The sequence below is a fragment of the Podarcis raffonei genome, chromosome 9, assembly GCF_027172205.1.
Source record: "Podarcis raffonei isolate rPodRaf1 chromosome 9, rPodRaf1.pri, whole genome shotgun sequence".
Classification (NCBI taxonomy): domain Eukaryota; kingdom Metazoa; phylum Chordata; class Lepidosauria; order Squamata; family Lacertidae; genus Podarcis; species Podarcis raffonei.
The window spans coordinates 74,583,621-74,606,541 of NC_070610.1; positions in this window are offsets into that span (position 1 = coordinate 74,583,621).

The following is a 22,921-nucleotide window of genomic DNA, read 5'->3' on the forward strand; positions in this document are numbered from 1 at the left end:
TCCTGTGCTGCTTCAGACATGTGGTTTATATATTTATGTACGTGTTTGCTTGGTACATTTATTATATATATAAGACCTTTTTTTTATTTATTTCAAAGGAAACAGCCCCTGTGTGCACATTCCCTGGCATTCCCCAAACCCCGATAACTGGGGAGCTATTAACGAAAGGGATCTCGGGCACCCGCATACTGTTCCCTCGACTTTCTTTTCTGTTATCTGGGCGACATTCCACAGCCGAAGCGACTCTCCTGGGCAGTCTCTTATCAACCGGCTCAAGGGCCTGATAAAAGACTCCCTCGAAGGCACTGCCATGCTCGGCCTCTCAGCCGGCTTCCTGGGCTTTCTTCCTGTTTGGATTAAAAATAAAAGCACAGCTGAGAAAGCACAATAACTCTTTGCACAGTCCGGAGAAACTGCCTTGCAGCCATTGCAGCTTCCAGGCACAAAGGTTGCTTTGTGGGAGCGAAGGAGAGAACCTTCCCCAAGACAAAAGGAGACTTTCTTACCCAGAAAATCTGGCCCAGGCGACAGAGGCTCTCCTTATGCGCCCCCAAGCAAGTCCCACACAGCCGAGACCCCAGGCTCAGACCACGTGAAGCGGCTCGGTCGCACTAATGGGCAATTCATGCAGGACAAGGCTATCAGTGGCAACTGGGCGTGATGGTTGTGAGACTGCGTTATTTTAACAAGAAAATAGGGATCTGCTTTATGCCACTGAGCTACAGCCCTTTCCTCTGCTTGTATTCAGCATCTAGGAACCAGAGCATTACGGTGGTACCTCGGGTTAAGAACTTAAATCATTCTGGAGGTCAGTTCTTAATTTGAAACTGTTCATAACCTGAAGCACTGCTTTAGCTAATGGGGCCTCCCGCTGCCGCCCTGCCACCGCCGCACAATTTCTGTTCTTGAGCAACAGGAGCTCACCCCGTCGTGGGGATTCGAACCGCCAACCATCTGAACAGCAAGTCCTAGGCTCTGTGGTTTAACCCACAGCGCCACCCATGTCCCTAATGCTATTCTATTTTTTTAAAAAAATATATTTATAAGGTTATATAAATACAGGGGGGAAAACAAAAATAAAAAACAACAACATTGCTTTCACAATATACATCCAATTCCAAACTTCAATTTTCAGACTTCCTTCAGTCTATCCAGAAATTTTCATCTTATCACCTTAATACACTTTTCTTCCATCCGTATTGTATTTTTTTTTAACTAATTGTTCATAATAGTTCTTATGAAACAATATTTCTTTCCATTTTTCACAGGGCTTCTTTAAAGCCTACAAACGTTAATTGGGCTTCACATATATTTTTAATATACTCTGTAAATTTATTCCAGTCTTTGGTAAATCTCTGGTCACGCTGGTTCCGAATTCTTCCTGTTAGTTTGTCTAGTTCTGCGTATTCCATCAACTTCATTCTCCATTCTTCTTTTGTCGGGATTTCTTCCTGTTTCCACTTTTGTGCCACCAGGATTCTTGCCGCTGTTACTGCATATAAAAACAACTTCTCATCCTTTTTTTATATATCATTTCTTAATATGCCTAACAAAAACGTTTCTGGTCGCTTAACAAATGTATATTTCAACATTTTTTTCAATTCATTATAAATCATTTCCCAGAAACTTTTCATTTTTTTACATTCCCACCACATATGGTAAAATGTTCCTTCTTTCTCCTGACATTTCCAACATTTATTACTCACTTTATTCATCTTTCCAAGTTTTACTGGTGTAATGTACCATCTATATAACATTTTCATAACATTTTCTTTTATTGTAGTACATGCAGTAAATTTCATTCCTTCTTTCCACAATTTTATCCAGTCATCAAATTGAATGTTATAGCCAAAGTCTTTGGCCCATTGAATCATTGCAACTTTCACCTCTTCATCCTTAGTATGCCACTAATGCTATTCTAGGCTTTATCAAAAGAAGTATAGTGTGCAGATCAAGAGAAGTAATAGTCCCACTTATTCTGCCTTGGTCAGACCATATGTGGAGTCCTGTGTCCAATTCTGGGCACCACAGTTTCAGAAGAATGCTGACAAGCTGAAAGGTGAGTGGAGGAGGGCACCCAAGATGACCAAGAGGCTGGATACCAAGCCTTATGAGGAACGGTTGAAGGAGTTGAGTCTGGTTAGCAGTGGAAAGAGGAGACTGAGAGGAGATATGATCGCCATCTTCAAATATCTCAAGGTCTGTCACATGGAAGATGGAGCAAGCTTGTTTTCTCCTGCTCTGGAGGGTAGGACCCAAAACAATGTCTTCAAGCTACAAGAAGGGATATTCCGATTAAACATCAGGAAGAACTTTTTGACAGTAAGAGCAGTTCGACCCTTGGAGGTTTTTCAGCAGAGGTTGGATAGCCATCGGTGAGGGATGCTCTAGCTGAGGTTCCTGCATTGCAGAGGGTTAGACTAGATGACCCTTAAGGTCCCTTCCAATTCTACGATTCTACGATTTTTTCCCCCTTTTCTGGCACCTCAGTAATCTTCCATGCTCTGCTGTGTCACAGATCTCGAAGCCAGATCCTTTCGAAATCCTAGCCAGACAGTAACTAAATCAGCTGGTAATTTGTTTGCTCAGCATGCTGCCAGGCCACATGAGTGTAACTTTAGACGGTCTCCAGTTTAGACAGCAAAAAATACATATGTAAAAGAAAGAAAAAGGAAGTCCCTGTTATATACCTTAAACGAACTTTATGAGCTAACAAAAACAACATTAAAAGATGTTGAACTTTCAGGGTGAGGGTGCGAGAAATCCATTTCTGGTCTTAGAAGGTAATCTCTTAAAAGTTTCACTCATTTATTTGCAAGGGCTAGCGACAGCATATCTAATCCTGACCCCTAGCGGCCATAACGAAGTATTTCGTTAAAACCTCATTCATTCTGACACATAGGAGTCTCTGCGCTTAAATTTTGCTGGCTCGCTCCTGACAACCCTACAGCCGCTGATTTGCTACGGGGTCAAGTTCAAGGTGCTAATCTTGGCCGGTAAGGCCCTATTGTGGCTGCTGCCCATTGAGAGTGGCATAGTGGCAATCAAGGAGGCCAACAGTAGGGGGAGCCAGAGGCAATAATAGGCAGAGGCAACTAATTCTAGATTTGTCCCCATCCATTTGAGTTCTACAGGGATGGAGGAGTCGGAAGCTGACAGCCACCGCCACTCCCTGGGCTACTTGGAAGTAAGACAGCAGGAAGGTGAGAACTAGCGGAGGGCAGACCCAGAAGGGTTGGAATACCCCATTCTGCCGCCTGAGGGCTGCCCTGTTGCTGCTGCTGCCCCACCCCTGTCGCTGGAGAAACAGCGCCAGCATCATGCGCTTCCTTAAGCTCCCACAAGATTTCAACACCACTTTTCTGCCTTCTCATGAGTGAGGCGGGTCTGAGACTGGGACAAAACAGAACAGACTCCACTGTTAGGGGCTTGAACATCCTGTTGTTTCTCCAGCCCCAGAGATGATGATGATGATGATGATGATGATGATGATGATGATGATGATTAATTATTTATACCCCGCCCATCTGGCTGGGTTTCCCCATCCACTCTGAGCAGCTCCCAACAGAATATTAAAAATAGAACCAAACATTTAAAACTTCCCTAAACAGTGCTGCCTTCAGATGTCTTCTAAAAGTCAGGTACAGTGGTACCTTTACTTATGGACGTGATCTGTTCTGGGGCGCCATTCGCACCCCGAAAAGTCCATAAGTAGAGCGCCACTTCTGCAAATGCATGTGATGCAATAGAGAGCTCCTGAGCATGAACGAAGCGGCGAACCCAGAAGTAAACACTTCCGGGTTTGCTGCGTTCGTAACCAGAAAAAAGGCAACGTGAACCTAACACAACTAGAGGTATGACTGTAGTTGTTTATTTCCTTGACATCTGATGGGAGGGCGTTCCACAGGGCAGGCGCCACTACCGAGAAGGCCCTGTGCCTGGTTCTCTGTAACCTCACTTCTCACAGGGAGGGAACCTCCAGAAGGCCCTCGGAGCTAGACATGAATGATGGGGGTGGAGACGTTCCTTCAGGTATACTGGGCCAGCCAAGGCCATTTAGGGCTTTAAAGGTCAGCACCAACAGAGAGCAAATGCGAGAGGTGTTTTGGTTCCCCCAGCGGTGGGTGTGCTTGGCTTAGCAGGTTGTGGACTTCATGAGCCTGAGGTAAAGAGATGCTAGGATTTCAGCCCGATGAGGTTCCCCAGGTTCTCAGATCCACAAAGCCTGAATACAGCAAACACCACAATCCCTACACACTTCCTTGAGCTTAACCCCCTCCTCCCCGGCCATTTCTGATTTAAACATGAAAGCAGCATGATCTGATTCAACAGCAGAAGGTCAGGAACTACCTAGGTGTCTACTATTTTTATCCCCCCAGAACATCCAGGAAAACCTTTCCCATTTTGGTCGTATCTTTGAGCAGCTGGGTTTTGTAAGAGAAGATTGCCGCTATTACGAAATCAGGACTCCTCCCCAGAACATCACAATGGTGCAATTGTACAAATTCTGCTCTTCAAAAGTTCTCAGTTGAAAATGCATTTGCATGAAGAGATACGCCCCATAAGAGTAAATCAAGCTTCTTTTTGCAAGTGTATTTTGAGCCATCTTGACAGAACACCCGCAGGCTGGTCACAACAAGCGGACCGCCTTCCCTCTCTTAAGTTGTCGCGGTCTCGCCTTACATCCCATGACCCGGGTTCAAGTTTCTTGGCTGCTCCCTCTGAGATCTAAAGAATCAGCGTTAGGGGTGGATCGGACAACACAGAGGATGGAAACGTTCCCATAGTTGATGTAGGGGTTTTGTAAATGTGATGTGGGGAATAAATATAACCCTCTGCAAGGAGGGAGGAGATCGTTGGGCAGAGATCAGAAAAATATCCTGATTCACAACCTCAGATCTTCCTACTGCAGCTGTTAAGTGAGGGCTGAAGATCACCCAGGCTTCTAGCTGGTCACTGAGAGGACAGGATGCTGCACTAGGTGGGTCTTGGGTCTGATCCAGCATCCAACTATCCTTAGGCAGAGGGCCTTCTCGGTAGTGGCACCCGCCCTGTGGAACGCCCGCCTACCAGATGTCAAAGAGAAAAACAACTACAGTGGTACATACGCTTCAGGTTACATACACTTCAGGTTACAGAGTCCGCTAATCCAGAAATAGTTAAGAACTTTGCTTCAGGATGAGAACAGAAATTGTGCTCTGGCAGCGCGGAGGCAGCAGGAGGCCCCATTAGCTAAAGTGGTACTTCAGGTTAAGAACAGTTTCAGGTTAAGAACGGACCTCCGGAACGAATTAAGTACTTAACCCAATGTACCACTGTACCAGACTTTTAGAAGACATCTGAAGGAAGCCTTGTTTAGGGAAGCTTTTAAAGTATCTGGTTGGCAGCCTTTCTTGGCCTGTGCTGTGTGGTTTCATCATATTGGGGGAGTCCTTGGGGTCCCCACTATTAGCTCATCTATCTCTGTTAACAGTACAGTCATACCTCATGTTACGTTTGCTTCATGTTGCACTTTTTTCAGGTTGTGTCCCGTGGCGACCCAGAAGTACCAGAAAGGGTTACTTCCAGGTTTCGCCGCTCACACATGCACACAAGCGCCAAATCGTGCCGCACACCTGCGCAGATACGGCGCTTCATGTTGTGAAGGGGCCTCCAGAACAGATCCCGTTCACAACCAGAGGTACCACTGTATTCCCCACTCTTCTGCAGAAAAGGATAGATGCAGAGTGAGAATCGGCCGATCGGCCAATTTCAGTTTCTCTCTGTTTTTCGTTTCCTGCCCGAGCATTCAGTTCCCCACATTTCCACACTTGTTTGTGAATTTTTCGTTTCTGAACGAAAATGCGCCAGCACTTTACTGCGAATTTCTCCTAGTACACACATTTTTGACGCAATTTTGCCAAATATACTGCGTTTCCATCTGGGGGTTTGTTTGCTTGTTTTGCACAAATATTGCATTTATATGCAGACTTCATATGCACCCTGCCACCTGGGCATTAAGGTGTCTCTTTGTCACTCTCCTGCACAAACCTTGGCTTGGCTGCTGCTGTTGTTATTGTTGTTGTTGACGCAGCTGCCGCCGTTGTTCTAGGATATCCTGTCCTGAGAGAAAGGACAATGTCTGTGCAAAGAGAGGAGAACAGAGGAAGGAGGACAGTGATTGTATTCCAAAACTAAAACATGCCATGGGATTTGATTCTTTAGTAGGAGCTGGGGAAACATAAGGGCTCCCCCCCTCCATTCCCTTTCTTGGTTCCCACCCAGTGCCGGATTTACGTATAAGCGAAACAAGTTATAGCTTAGGGCCCCACTCTCTTGGGAGCCCCCCAAAAAATTAAAGGAAAAAAAACTGGATGTACATTTCAAAAATATAAGATAAAAAAACAAATAAAATAAAACCTACATACAGCAACAGTGTTTTGTCTTGTGTAGGTTCCTATGATGTAAGTAATGGGCCCCGCCTGCTAGCCTGCTCCCTAAAATATCACTGGTTTACTCATTTTTATATATAGGGTGCCTAAATTCTGCATGTATGCAGAATATATGTATGTATGTATGCATGCATGATGTATGGAAGTGAGAGCTGGACCATAAAGAAGGCTGATCGCCAAAGAATTGATGCTTTTGAATTCTGGTACTGGAGGAAACTCTTGAGAGTCCCATGGACTGCAAGAAGATCAAACCAATCCATTCTGAAGGAAATCAACCCTGAGTTCTCACTGGAAAGACAGATCTTGAAGCTGAGGCTCCAATAGGCCACCTCATGAGAAGAGAAGACTCCCTGGAAAAGACCCTGATGTTGGGAAAGATGGAGGGCACAAGGAGAAGGGGACAACAGAGGACGAGATGGTGGGACAGTGTTCTGGAAGCTACCAGCATGAGTTTGACCAAACTGCGGGAGGCAGTGGAAGACAGGAGTGCCTGGCGTGCTCTGGTCCATGGGTTCACGAAGAGTCGGACACGACTAAATGACTAAACAACAACAACAAATTCTGCATGGACCGGTTGCATGGCCACATGTGCAAATGGCTTTAGAAACCTATTAGGTCCGTAAATTACCATATAGCATATATTCAACACAAAAACCAATGACAATTTGTTGTTGACAAAGGACAGCTGGACATATAAAGGGCCCCACTACCTTCAGTAGCTTGGAGCCTCATCAAACCAAAATCCGGCCCTGTTCCCACCCACTAAAGGTGTGGGTGAACGTTCCACCTCCGTGTTGTTTCTTGAATGTAAGAACAGCCTTGCTGGTTTTGACCCACAGCCTTGGGGAGAAATCAAAGAGAGTTGCAAACCCCATTACCTTAAAGTTGCTCATGACTGCAGGACAAGGTGCCGGCCCTTACATTGGCCAGGACTCGGGCAGCACAGAAATGTGGCACGTGAAATGGTAACAACAGAAGTCCCCCCAAATAAAAGAAGGACTCTGTTCGTGTATGCCACTAGTGTTGTTGTTGTTTAGTCGTTTAGTCGTGTCCGACTCTTCGTGACCCCATGGACCAGAGCACGCCAGGCACCTCTGTCCTCCACTACCTCCCGCAGTTTGATCAAACTCACGCTGGTAACCTCGAAAACACTATCCAACCATCTCGTCCTCTGTCGCCCCCTTCTCCTTGTGCCCTCCATCTTTCCCAGCATCAGTGTCTTCTCCAGGGAGTCTTCTCTTCTCATGAGGTGGCCAAAGTACTGGAGCCTCAGCTTCACGATCTGTCCTTCCAGTGAGCACTCAGGGCTGATTTCCTTCAGAATGGATGCGTTTGATCTTCTTGCAGTCCAAGGGACTCTCAAGAGTCTCCTCCAGACCATAATTCAAAAGTATCTATTCTTCAGCGATCAGCCTTCTTTATGGTCCAGCTCTCACTTCCATACATCACTACTGGGAAAACCATGGCTTTAACTATACGGACCTTTGTTGTCAAGGTGACGTCTCTACTTCTCAAGATGCTATCTAGGCCTGTCATTGCCCTTCTCCCAAGAAGCAGGCGTCTTTTAATTTCGTGGCTGCTGTCACCATCTGCAGTGATCATGGAGCCCAAGAAAGTAAAATCTCTCACTGCCTCCATTTCTTCCCCTTCTATTTGCCAGGAGGTGATGGGACCAGTGGCCATGATCTTCGTTTTTTTGATGTTGAGCTTCAGACCATATTTTGCGCTCTCCTCTTTCACCCTCATTAAAAGGTTCTTTAATTCCTCCTCACTTTCTGCCATCAAGGTTGTGTCATCTGCATATCTGAGGTTGTTGATATTTCTTCCGGCAATCTTAATTCCAGCTTGGGATTCATCCAGCCCAGCCTTTCGTATGATGCCACTAGTAGGGCAGCCCAAACTTCTGCTTGCACAAAAATGGAGAACAGTCTTTTAAGATGTTGGAATGTGTGGAGTTAGTGGGTCTGACTAGTAAGACAAGAGAACAAGATGATCAAGAATACAAAAATGCTTGTAAGGTATTTTAGGAATCAGCATAAACAAGTGAACAGATTAACAGGACTTGAATAAATTCAGCAGTAGGAGACAAAGAGTAAGAAAAGAAGAATTTGGTAACTTAGAATACACCAAAGAGAGGGAAAATAAAAGAAATCAGGAAGGAGAGGAAAGGAAGGCCTTGTGTGTTTTGCTTTTTGTCCTTATTTTTTCCCCTTTTTTCTTTCTTTACAGGTCCTTTTTGAATCATATGTAAAAACGCTATTATTATTATTATTATTATTATTATTATTATTATTATTATTAAAAGAACAAATGCAGCAAGTGGGCATGTTGCAGATCTCCCCGATACCGTTGGCTTTTTCTGCTTCGGATGAACTAAATTCCTCGGCTGACCACCAGAGGACAGCCAAGCACCACTTTCTCATTTAGCACCTTTCGCATTCACAAGCTTGGCTTTGCAAAGCGACGGCTCTGTAAGGTAGACCAGTGCCATTGTCTGCATAATAATGTAACTGAGTGGGGTATGGGGAACATGAGGACTGAAGACATGTGGAGCTGGAGCAAAAGTGCCCTGCAGCTGCTCAGGACTCAGTTTCAACTCACCTGTCACCCCCTGAGTAGGAGGAGCTTAACCCATTGCTTTCCAGAGTCCTTCTACTTGCCTCCAGAAAACTAGCTCTCAACACTCAGGCCATCATATTTTCAAGGCTGGGCTATACATGCTTGATGCTGTGAGGCTTAAGATGTGACCATTACCATGGCCTATCTTCACATGAATATAGTGGTAACAAAGAAAGTCATGAACAACCTAATATTGGGATTGCTCTGTTTATTATTATTATTATTATTATTATTATTATTATTATTAATCCTTCAACATCAACTTCGTTGTACTGGTCATGTTGTGCGGATGCCTGATTATCGTCTTCCAAAGCAACTACTCTATTCCAAACTTAAAAATGGAAAGCATAATACCTGTGGTCAACAAAAGAGGTTTAAAGACTCTCTCAAGGCAAATCTAAATATAAATGTAGCATAAACACCAACAATTGGGAAACACTGGCCTACGAGCGCTCCAATTGGAGAACAGCCTTTACCAAAAGTGTAATGGGTTTTGAAGACGCTAAAACTCAGGACACAAGGGAGAAATGTGCTAAGAGGAAGACACGCTTGGCAAATCCACACCGTGATCAACTCCCACCCGGAAACCAATGTCCCCACTGTGGAAGGACGTGTGGATCCAGAATTGGCCTCCACAGTCACTTACGGACTCACTTTTAAAACCATGTTTATGGGAGGCAATCTTACTCGGATACGAGTGATCACCAAAGAGAGAGAAGAGACTTAATATTTAATACACTCATCTAGAGCACACATGGCTCTCTTGAAAAGTAGGCACCAAGACTCAGTAAAAAGTGCATTTAGAACTGCCCCATAGTGGAGATTTAAATAGGGTTGTCATACATCTGGGAATTCCTGGACATGTCCTCTTTTGGGGGGTCCTGCATGCTTTTCCGGGGGGAATTTTACATTTTAAAGCAAATGTCCTGGATTTAGGGTTTTTTAAAAAAATGTTTTGTTTATTTATGCATTTATTTATTTTGTGCATGGGTGGTTCTTGGGCTCGGTGGCATATTTTCTGGATTTTTACCTTTTGAAATATGGCAACCTTAGATTTAAGCCATCTGTTAAGCAGAGAATATTGGGGAAAACATTACTGAAGTACACTGTGTAGACCAGGAACCGTATGTGGCAACCTCAGGCTTTGAGAAGAAACTTCCCTCCTTCAGAAAGAGGTTCTTTCCCCAACCATTTCTGGTTCATCTTCCTGTTAGGAGAAGGGCCATAGCTCACACCTAGAGCATCTCCCTTGGGTGCAGAAAATCCCAGGTTCAATCCTCGGCTTCTCCAGGTAGGACTGCGAATATATCCCCCATCTGGAATCCTGGGACTCAGCTAGACTGGTAAAGAAAAAGCGATTTATATGTCTTGTATATGCGAGCGGCGCTGTCATCTAAACCACAGAGCCTAGGGCATGGGTAGGCAAACTAAGGATCCGGCCCAATCGCCTTCTCAATCCGGCCCGCGGACGGTCCGGGAATCAGCGTGTTTTTACATGAGTAGAATGTGTCCTTTTGTTTAAATTGCATCTCTGTCTGGGTTATTTGTGGGGCAAAGGAATTGGTTCATTATAGATAGATAGATAGATAGATAGATAGATAGATAGATAGATGATAGATAGATAGATGATAGATGATAGATAGATAGATAGATAGATAGATGATGATAGATAGATATAGATGATAGATAGATAGATAGATAGATAGATAGATAGATAGATAGATGATAGATGATAGATAGATAGATAGATAGATGATAGATAGATAGATAGATAGATAGATAGATAGATAGATAGATGATAGATACATAGATGATAGATAGATAGATGATAGATAGATAGATAGATAGATAGATAGATAGATGATAGATAGATAGATAGATAGATAGATAGATAGATAGATATAGATAGATAGATAGATAGATAGATAGATAGATAGATAGATGATGATAGATAGATGATAGATAGATAGATAGATAGATAGATGATGATAGATAGATATAGATGATAGATAGATAGATAGATAGATAGATAGATAGATAGATGATAGATAGATAGATAGATGATAGATAGATAGATAGATAGATAGATGATAGATAGATAGATAGATAGATAGATGATAGATGATAGATAGATATAGATAGATGATAGATAGATAGATAGATAGATAGATAGAGATAGATAGATAGATAGATAGATAGATAGATAGATAGATAGATGATAGATAGATGATAGATGATAGATGATAGATAGATAGATAGATGATAGATAGATAGATAGATAGATAGATGATAGATAGATAGATAGATAGATAGATAGATAGATATAGATAGATAGTCTGCCCCCCACAAGGTCTGAGGGACAGTGGACCGGCCCCCTGCTGAAAAAGTTTGCTGACCCCTGGCCTAGGACTTGCTGGTGGTTCGAATCCCCGCAACGGGGAGAGCTCCCGTTGCTCGGTCCCTGCTCCTGCCAACCTAGCAGTTCAAAAGCACGTCAAAGTATAAGTAGATAAATAGGTACTGCTCCGGCGGGAAGGTAAACGGCGTTTCCGTGTGCTGCTCTGGTTCGCCAGAAGTGGCTTAGTCATGCTGGCCACATGACCCGGAAGCTGTACGCCAGCTCCCTCCGCCAATAAAGCGAGATGAGCACCGCAACCCCAGAGTCGTCCGCGACTGGACCTAACAGTCAAGGGTCCCTTTACCTTTATATGCGATATAACACTGTGCCGCCAGATGGTGCTGCAGAGTCCCGTTTTCCCCCCTACTGGATTTCTCTGTTTAAATTTACACCAAGTTTAAGTGAAACGTTTCTTTGATGTGTGTAGATCCAGCCCTTGAGGGGCACTGAAAATCAGTGCCAATAATCCTGAGCAGATACAGTATTGGTCTTTATAAGGTCCGTATACTTAAAGCTATGGTTTTCCCAGTAGTGATGTATGGAAGCGAGAGCTGGACCATAAAGAAGACTAATCGCCAAAGAATTGGTGCTTTTGAATTCTGGTGCTGGAGGAGACTCTTGAGAGTCCCACGAACTGCAAGAAGATCAAACCTCTCCATTCTGAAGGAAACCAGCCCTGAGTGCTCACTGGAAGGACAGATCCTGAAGCTGAGGCTCCAAGACTTTGGCCACCTCATGAGAAGAGAAGACTCCCTGGAAAAGACCCTGATGTTGGGAAAGATGGAGGGCACAAGGAGAAGGGGACGACAGAGGACGAGATGGTTGGATGGTGTTCTCGAAGCTACCAGCATGAGTTTGACCAAACTGCGGGAGGCAGTGGAAGACAGGAGTGCCTGGCGTGCTCTGGTCCAGGGGGTCACGAAGAGTCTGACACGACTAGACGACTAAACAATAACAACAAAGGCAGTTTATGGAAGTTCACTATGCTTTTTTTCTTCCTTCCGCCCCCCCTGCAAGTAAACAAAATCCCAGAATATTCCTTCCCCCACCCCTTTGGCTCACTGGAAGAGCTACTCTCAAGAGGTTTCTCCTGTGATGGGGCTGAAGAAACCTTGCAGGAGCAAGACGTGAATGTTTCTCTGATCTGCTTGGCTGAGCATCTCACGTCTTTTCTGCCGAGTCATTTCTTAAAACAACTCAAGATGGAATTTCCTACATTCCTCAATAACATCAGAGTGGAGAAAAGACTGGGAGAGAGACCGCCCTGCCTGAAGGCCTCTCTCTGCAGAGCCCCCTCAGCCGCCCAGCCGCCAACCAGATGGGCGAGGTATAAATATATTTATTATTATTATTATTATTATTATTATTATTATTATTATTATTATTATCAGCAGCAGCAGCAGCAGCAAAAAAAGATTCCCCCATTGCACAGCCTTGTGCAAAATTCCTTTTGCACTTCACAGTGAACAGCTACACCGTCAGAGCTGAGCCCTACCCCAGATGAAGGCCAGGGGAGAGACGTAGCTCTGTGGCAGAACATCTGCTTGGCTTGCAGAAGGTCTCAGACTCAATAGCAAACACCTCTCGCCTAAAACCCTGGAGATCTCAAGGCGGTTCACAGCAACAAAATGCAAGATAAAGGGCCATGGGGTGATGGTAACATGCAATCTGGCAAAGTGTTATTGGAAAAGATGGATGCAAAAATGAAAAGTAGCAAGAGGCCAAAAGAAACACAATCACTTTAATGCAGTTTGGCGTGATTTTATTGATTATAAAGGGGGGAAAGGTAAAGGACCCCTGGATGGTTAAGTCCAGTCAAAGGTGACTACGGGGTTGCGGCACTCATCTCGCTTTCAGGCTGAGGGAGCCGGTGTTTGTCCACAGACGGCTTTCCAGGTCATGTGGACAGCAGGACTAAGCCGCTTCTGACACAACGGAACACCGTGACAGAAACCAGAGCGCACGGAAACGCCGTTTACCTTCCCGCCATAGCAGTGCCTATTTATCTACTTGTACTGGCGTGCTTTTGAACTGCTAGGACTCTGGGGTTGTGGCACTCATCTCGCTTTATTGGCCGAGGGAGCCGGTGTGCAGCTTCTGGGTCATGTGGCCAGCCTGACTAAGCCGCTTCTGGCGACCCAGAGCAGTGCACAGAAACGCCGTTTACCTTCCCACCAGAGTGGTACCTATTTATCTACTTGCACTTTGACATGCTTTCGAACTTCTAGGTTGGCAGGAGCAGGGACCGAGCAATGGGAGCTCACCCCGTCGTGGGGATTCGAACCGCCGACCTTCTGATCGGCAAGTCCTAGGCTCTGTGGTTTAACCCACAGCACCACCCACATCCCAATATTCTCCCTTACTCCCTATAAATTAAAATTGTTATTGATACAAAAGACTTTTAGCAATGCAAGCATACACCTTCTTATCATTTCATATCCCTAATAGTTATGATATATAAACTTTAACACGGCTTTGTTAATATATTCAGAAACACTTAACTGAGCATAATGTGTTGTTTTATTTTAACTCTCATTTTGTGTAATTTTTGCATGCTGTATGTCTGAATGTCATGAATGAAAGTATATTTTAAAAGAATAATAATAAAGGGGGGGAATGCAAGGCAAAAGCAGAGGTTAAGCCCAGCTGGAGCAGGGGGTGGGAAATATCTCTGCGCAAGTCCCCAAAGAGCTGCTGCCATGCAGTCCTTTGCTAGAGAGATGCTAAGAGGCAGTATCTTGTGTTTAAAGAGGAAAGTGTAGTGGGCAAGGAACCTGCTGTGCCCCATCATGGCCAGCAGGTGGCAACAGGGTCCTGGGATGGATCCTGCGATCTCCTTTCCAGACAGCCATCTCTTGAGTTGCATGCACAACACCAGCTTCTTACATAAGTGTAATGCCCGTCTCCCCGCCCACTCGCCATCACTTTTTCACAAGTCGGATCGGTTACATTATGTAACAGATAAATTCAAATGTTTCAAGTTGCAGATAGAAAGGGGGGGTAGGTCAGACTGGCTTAGGTAACCGAGAAAAATGAATTAAGGGGCGGGGGGGGGACAGGGAAAGGGGTTGCTGGATACCTTGCCTCTGAGGTTGCCAACTTTCCCCCCTGGCAGGGCTCCTGCACTTTTAACAGCTGCCCTACAGGTGCAAAACGTCGGCACCCTGTCTACAACTTCATTAACACCCATCTACAATTTTACTAGCATCTCTTGGTATGGTGAACAACACCGAACTTACCTTTAGTTAATATTTCCATGAACTTACCTAAAAAGAAAACAAAAGACTGAGTTAAGCACTTGAAAAATCTATTGAAATCAGACATTATAAGTTCATCTTAGGTTGGGTAGTTCGTAAGTTTCTGTGCCTTTGCATAAAGTTTTGTATTTTTGTCAGAAGATTGATAAAGAATGTATAATCATTTTGGTAATTACTATGTGTATATTAGTCGCCAACGTGTTGCATGAGTCATACTACTATGTGGAGCAGCTGCTGTTAAGCAGCACTGGAGCCCTTCTGGGAAGAAAAAGTTGGCAACCCCGCTCAAGCCTTCAGCCTCCAACATTGCTTTATTTACTTGCTTGCTGGTTTAGTTTGCCCTGGGATCTTTTGCAGGGATCTTTGCTCCTATCCTGCGCTCAGGACAGGTGAAGAGGCTGGGCAATCCAGTCTTGGCATCCAATGAACTGTGGGGCACGTTCAAGGGGGCACATTCCGAAGAACAGGAAGAGCAATGAAATATACTCGGAGTTGAGTGTGGAGTTCATGCTCTTTATTCAGCTCAGAGTAGTGAGGAGGAATGGAAGTTCCCCCGAAATGTCTGCTTTATATACATCCTTTACACAATGGGCCCCACGTGATTGGCTAATTCTGGGGTTCTCCTGTAGGCCAATCAGGTTGCGGATTCACTTCCATCCGGAGTTGGATTGGGTGGCTCCTGCGGACCAATCAGACTGCTGCATTCTAGAGCCTATTGTTCTAGGACCAATCAGACTGCTGCATTCTGAATCCTATTGTTCTAGGACCAATCAGACTGCTGCATTTTGGATCCTATTCAACTCAGTACATAACAAGCAAACTGTCTCTCGTGGAATATGGACGTTTGACAGGGCCGGCGCAAGCAGAGGGCAGAGGGAGGCGACTGCCTCAGGCGGCCATTGCAGCAGAGCATCTTTGAAGGGCAGAAGCAGGCAGCGCTGTTGCTTATTTTGGCAATGCTACGTTGACAGCTTTGGGTGCGTCCCATCTGATCTTGTCCGGGCGAGGAATCCGAACGAGCTGGGTCCCTGAGCAAGCTTCATGGCCAAGGTAGGATTTGAACCCTGGCCTCCCAGGTCCCCATCCAACACTCTAACCACTACACCACGCTGCCTCTATGATCTCCGCTGAGCTCCCCTCCTCCCCAGATCAAGGCACTTTTCCTCATTCCGTCACTTGGCTTCGCAGTCAGGAGTTGGCAGCCCCTGTGCCATCGCTGGGCGAAAGCCTGGCTGAGTGCTCAAACGCAGCTTGCCTTCTCGTCGCTTCTCGCTCCTCTGCCAGCTCCCAGCAGAACAGCGGAAGAAAGCACGTAACCTGCAGCACGTCGACGCCCTTATTATATAATGGCTTTGAATTTCAACCAAGAACCAACCAAGCCACCGTTGGAGTCTTGCCATTCGCAAGCAGATCAGCTGGGTTTTTAAAGAGTGTTAACAAGACTGATGGGAGGCAGGGCTGCCGGTGCCTGCTAGTTGTCGCGTTCAAAAATAGAGCCTCCATTTCCAGAACCAGTGTACCTCGGGGGGACCAGATACTGGGGAGCCAAACAACAAGAGGTCGAGAAACACTCATATGTCTTTCTCAATAAGATCTGTATTGTTTTGACTTCAAGATTATTATTATTAATATTAATAATAATACTCTGCCCATCTGGCTGCGTTTCCACTCTGGGAGACTCCCAACAGAATATTAAAAACACAATAAAACATCAAACATTAAAAACTTCCGTAAACAGGACTGCCTTCAGATAATAAGAATAAGAATAAGAATAAGAATAAGAATTTATTATTTATACCTGCCCACCTGGCTGGGTTTCCCCAGCTACTCTGGGCGGCTTCCAACAAAATATTAAAATACAATAGTCCTTCAAATATTAAACGCTTCCCTAAACAGATGTCTTCTAAAAGTCAGATACAGTGGTACCTCAGGTTAAGTACTTAATTCGTTCCGGAGGTCTGTTCTCAACCTGAAACTGTTCTTAACCTGAAGCACCACTTTAGCTAACGGGGCCTCCCGCTGCTGCCGCACCACCAGAGCACAATTTCTGTTCTCATGCTGAAGCAAAGTTCTTAACCTGAGGAAATATTTCTGGGTTAGCAGAGTCTGTAACCTGAAGCGTATGTAACCCGAGGTACCACTGTAGTTGTTTATTTCCTTAACATCTGATGGGAGGGCATTCCACAGAGTGGGTGCCACCACCGAGAAGGCCCTCTGCCTTGTTCCCTGTAACTTCACTTCTCGCAAGGAGAGAACTGCCAGATGGCCCTCGGAACTGGACCTCAGTGTCCAGGCAGAATGATGGGGGTGGAGACGCTCTTTCAGGTATACTGGGCCGAGGCCATTTAGGGCTTTAAAGGTCAGCACCAATACTTTGAATTGTGCTCAGAAACATACTGGGAGCCGATGTAGGTCTTTCAAGACCAGTGTTACGTGGTCTCGACGGCCGCCCCCAGTCACCATTCTAGCTGTCGCATTCTGGATTAGTCGTAGTTTCCGGGTCACCTTCAAAGGTAGCCCCAAACAGAGCACATTGCAGTAGTCCAAGCGGGAGATAACCAGAGCATGCACCACTCTGGCCAGACAGTCCGCAGAACATGTACAAAGAGTGGTACATAGCCAACCCAATTACAGAATTCCTGCATAAATCATGATGCTGTAAAAATATGTGAATTGCTTTGTTTTGAGTGCTCTTGCAGTGCTTGACCTCTCCATGTCCCATCATACGAAGAAGGTGGGCTGAGAGAGTGATCCCCTTTATTTACATGATCTACACATAAACCGATCCATTCTTAAGGAAATCAGCCCTGAGTGCTCACCGGAAAGACAGATCGTGAAGCTGAGGCTCCAATACTTTGGCCACCTCATGAGAAGAGAAGACTCCCTGGAAAAGACCCTGATGCTGGGAAAGATTGAGGGCACACGAAGAAGGGGACGACAGAGGACGAGATGGTTGGACAGTGTTCTCGAAGCTACCAGCATGAGTTTGACCAAACTGCGGAGGCAGTGGAAGACAGGAGTGCCTGGCATGCTCTGGTCCATGGAGTCACAAAGAGTTGGACACGACTAAACGACTAAACAACAACACACATAAACAACAAATTTATATTTTCCCAGTCCTTAATGACCTGGGCTCCCACACAACTCTCTAACCAACCAACCTGGAAATGGGAGCGGTTATTTCTCCTGGCTACGGGGTGAACCCGCCTGATGCTATCAAGCCTTTGTTACTTCGCTTTGCTTCCCCGCAACGTGACGCCAGATCCACGTGGATTATGTAATGCATTCATCCTCTCGAAAGGGAATTGGGAAATGTCAGAGGTGATTCCGCGAGGAGATACGGAGCTCTTTGGTGGTGGAAATTCTTCTCTGCAGAGCTGAAAAAAACGCCACGCCTGTTGCAAGGCAGAACAATTTGGGCCCAGGATGGAATGTGCTGATGGATAGCATGTCTGAACTTGTGCTGAGTCAGACAAAGAGGCTTGCGCACGCATTCTGTTTTGGTTTCTGCCATTGCATAAAACTGACACTTGTTTTCCGGGTTTATTTGCAACCGGTTATGGAAAGGTCCCCTCAGAGAGGAAATGTTGGATACTTTCCTCCTTGAATGGGGAACCCGTGGGCAACGGAGTTCCACTGATACATTGGTGCACCAATCCGCTCACCAACCATAGAATCATAAAATCATAGCTTTCTCCCGATTGAAGTGCAGAGTGCTTGAGGACCGGGACATTCGCAGGGAAACCAAAATGCTTGTTTACAAAGCTATTGTACTACCAACCTTACTGTATGCTTATGAAACATGGACCACTTATAAACGCCATCTATGAGAGCCAGTGTGGTGTAGTGGTTAAGAGCGGTAGTCTCGTAATCTGGTGAACCGGGTTCGCTTCCCTGCTCCTCCACATGCAGCTGCTGGGTGACCTTGGGCCAGTCATACTTCTTTGAGCCCCACTCACCTCACGGAGTGTTTGTTGTGGGGGAGGAAGGGAAAGGAGAATGTTAGCCGCTTTGAGACTCCTTAGGGTAGTGATAAAGCGGGATATCAAATCCAAACTCTTCTTCATCTTCAACTCCTTGAAAGATTCCATCAACGGTGTCTCCAAAAAATCTTACACATCACTTGGGAAGGCAGGTGAACTGATGCCAGTGTACTGGAAGAAGCAAAGATCACTAGTGTCGAAGCAAAGATTCTTCAACATCAACTTTGCTGGACTGGTCATGTTGTGCAGATGCCTGAAGATCGTCTTCAAAAGCAACTACTCTATTCTGAACTTAAGAATGGAAAGCGTAATGCTGGTGGTCAACAAAAGAGGTTTAAAGACTCTCTCAAGGCAAATTTTTAGAAATGTAGTATAAACACGAACAATTGGGAAACATTTGCGAGTGCTCCAGTTGGGGAACAGCCTTTAACAAAAGTGTCATGGGCTTTGAAGAAGCTTGAACTCAGGACACAAGGGAGAAACGTGCTAAGAGGAAGGTATGCTTGGCAAACCCTCACTGTGATCAACTCCCACCAGGAAACCTATGTCCCCACTGTGGAAGGACTTGTGGATCCAGAATTGGCCTCTACAGTCACTTACAGACTCACTGTTAAAATCGTGTTTATGGAAGACAATCTTACTCGGCTACGAGTGATCGTCAAAGAAGAAGAAGAGAATCATAGAGTTCAAATGGGTCCCTATTGAGAGCCAGTGTGGTGTAGTGGTTAAGAGCAGTGGACTCGTAATCTGGTGAACCGGGTTCGATTCCCCGCTCCTCCACATGCAGCTGCTGGGTGACCTTGCGCCAGTCACACTTCTCTGAAGTCTCTCAGCCCCACTCACCTCACGGAGTGTTTGTTGTGGGGGAGGAAGGGAAAGGAGAATGTTAGCCGCTTTGAGACTCCTGAAGGGGAGTGAAAGGCGGGATATCAAATCCAAACTCTTCTTCTTCCCTAGGGTCATCTAGTCCAACCCCCCTGCAATGCAGGAATCTCAGCTAATGCACCCAGGACAGATGACCATCCAATCTCTGCTTTGCCATCCCAGCTATGTTCCTGCCTCTTTGAAGTTCTGGCCTTCCTGTTCATTTTTCCTGGCTTCTTAAAAGTACGTTCTCCCATCTTTGTGTGTAGTTTCAGAACTAATCCAGGGGCGGCATTGTATTGAAGAAAAAGTTTCTGTTTCCATCAGCAGGATTTTAATCTCACTTGTAATGTAACAAACGCTACGGACCATATGGACAGATAACAAAATACAGACTATGAAATAATATGCTGTTGAAAATATTGACGATAGGACCCATGGAGTGGGAGGGAAGTCTCAAGATTCAGAGAAATCTCTGTATTCGGTATTGTTATAAATTTGTATTTGTAAAATCAAATAAAAATTATTTTTTTAAAAAGCTATCCCTACCAAACAAAAACAAGTTTCTATCTAAACATCAAGCAATAAATGTTTATGATTGATTTATGTTTAAATAAAAACTTTTTTTCCTGTTTGGGTGCTTGTTGGGAAATTAGGCCCCTCCCCCTCCTGCACATACACAGTAGGCCAGCATTCATTCTGACTTCTTGTGGGATGCTTACAGACTTTCCTGTTAATTTTTCTTTTATTCAGGACTTTTCAATGCACTCCCTCACCTCTTTACTTGGGAAAAGTCTGCTTCATGGAAAGTGGGTTGGTTTTGCCAGGGTGACAGAGCGCTGCAATTCGACTTAATTGTGCAAACCTAAATTTCCTGGTATGCTCTCGCACCTGCAAAATACTGACAGTTTCCATGGGTGCCACAAATCTCTTTGGTTTTGCCTCGGTGGATGCTAAGCACTAATCAGTTCTCTGTGCATCCTTCAGATTTTTATTTTTGTGACAGTTTAACCCACATGCATAACATTGCTGTAATTTTGAAGTATAGAAGAATGACTGTAATGAAAGCTCTTAAAATACTGGGGTGCTTTGGGGGGGCAATTTACTAGTGAATATATCCAACACAGAAACATAATCTTACCGACAAAGGTCTGTATAGTTAAAGCTATGGTTTTCCCAGTAGTGATGTATGAAAGTGAGAGCTGGACCATAAAGAAGGATGATCACCGAAGAATTGATGCTTTTGAATTATGGTGCTGGAGGAAACTCTTGAGAGTCCCATGGACTGCAAGAAGATCAAACCTCTCCATTCTTAGGGAAATCAGCCCTGAGTGCTCACTGGAAGGACAGATCCTGAAGCTGAGGCTCCAGTACTTTGGCCACCTCATGAGAAGAGAAGACTCCCTGGAAAAGACCCTGATGTTGGGAAAGATGGAGGGCACAAGGAGAAGGGGACGACAGAGGACGAGATGGTTGGACAGTGTTCTCGAAGCTACCAGCATGAGTTTGACCAAACTGCGGGAGGCAGTGGAAGACAGGAGTGCCTGGTGTGCTCTGGTACAGGGGGTCATGAAGAGTCGGACACGACTAAACGACTAAACAACAACAATATCCAACGGAGGGTTGTAAAGCTTGCTGAGAATCCAAAACAAATGCAGATCAATGAACAGGCTCTCCAGCAGGGTTTACAGGGTCCAAGTTGGGTGCAAAACCCTACACAGACGCACCATTATCCTTATGAAAAACCCCACACACACACACTCTCCCCCGATGCACTTACGTCCCTGCAGTGATGGTGGTGGTTCTCAACTGTCCTATGCAGCTGTTATGAGTTAACTTAATAATCAGTGAATATCAAAGCGGTGGGTACACACCTACACGTGTGTGTGTGTGTGTGTGTGTATATATATAATGTATACACATCGCATACAGTATAAACATTAAGCTGCAAGAAATGTTCTGGGCTCATCCTCTGTTTGCTTATGCGGAGAATTCTTATTCAAATGACTTGCCCAGAGTTATTCCAGTTGACCCTCCAGAGCATTTTTCCACGGCAGCACCGGCAACCAAATCGGAAGCCATCCAGTCTGCAACCGAGAAACAGGCATGAGTTGAGCCGAAAGGAATTCCACAGTGAGACAAAGACCATATGCCTCTGGAAAGTAGGGGGGAGGTGCAACATCTTGTCTGCAATGGCTCCCAGCTTAAAGCATTCCGTCCTCTTTAGGAGCAATCATCTCCAGATGTTGCTCCTTCTGATCGCTGCTCATAAATGATCTAGTGCCAGAGAGACCCAACAGGGATTGCTTGTTCTTTCCCAGAACCCAGCCTGATGAAGGCTGCTGTTTCCTGAGTGTTTGCCACCAGGCACCGCTAAAGAGAATGCCCCAGAAGTCTTCTCAAAGAAGACCCCCTTTTCCCATCAGAGGTGCATATGGGCTCATCTGTGCTACCTGTGACTATTAAGCTTCCTGTGCATCCATTAATTCTCTACTGTCTTCCATGCAGTGCATAGCGGGTGGCACTGTGGTCTAAACCACTGAGCTTGCCAATCAGAAGGTTGGTGTTTCAAATCCCCACAATGGGATGAGCTCCCATTGCTCGGTCCCAGCTCCTGCCAATCTAGCATTTTGGAAGCACACCAGTCAAGTAGATGAATAGGTACCACTGTGGCAGGAAGGTAAACGGCGTTTCTGTGCACTCTGGTTTCCGTCATGGTGTCCTGTTGCTCCAGAAGTGGTTTAGTCCTGCTGCCCACATGACCGAGAAAGCTGTGGACAAACGCCAACTCCCTAGGCCTGAAAGTGAGAGGAGCACCCCAACCCCATAGTCGCCTTTGACTCGACTTAACCATCCAAGGGGACGCGGGTGGTGCTGTGGGTTAAACCACAGAGCCTAGGACTTGCTGATCAGAAGGTCGGAGGTTCGAATCCCCGCAACGGGGTGAGCTCCCATTGCTCGGTCCCTGCTCCTGCCAACCTAGCAGTTCGAAAGCACGTCAGAGTGCAAGTAGATAAATAGGTACTGCTCCAGTGGGAAGGTAAACAGCGTTTCCGTGCGCCACTCTGGTTTCACCAGAAGCGGCTTAGTCATGCTGGCCACATGACCCAGAAGCTGTACGCCGGCTCCCTCGGCCAGTAAAGTGAGATGAGCGCCGCAACCCCAGAGTCAGTCACGACTGGACCTAATGGTCAGGGGTCCCTTTACCTTTACCTTTAACCATCCAAGGGTCCCTTACCTTTTTACCTATAGTTAAACTATGGAACTCATGCCCACATGAGGCAGTGATGGCCACCATCTTGACATTCTCAAACATTGTCCTTTTTGTAATATGCCTGGTATGAGAAAATCCAGACTGAAGGAGGGGGA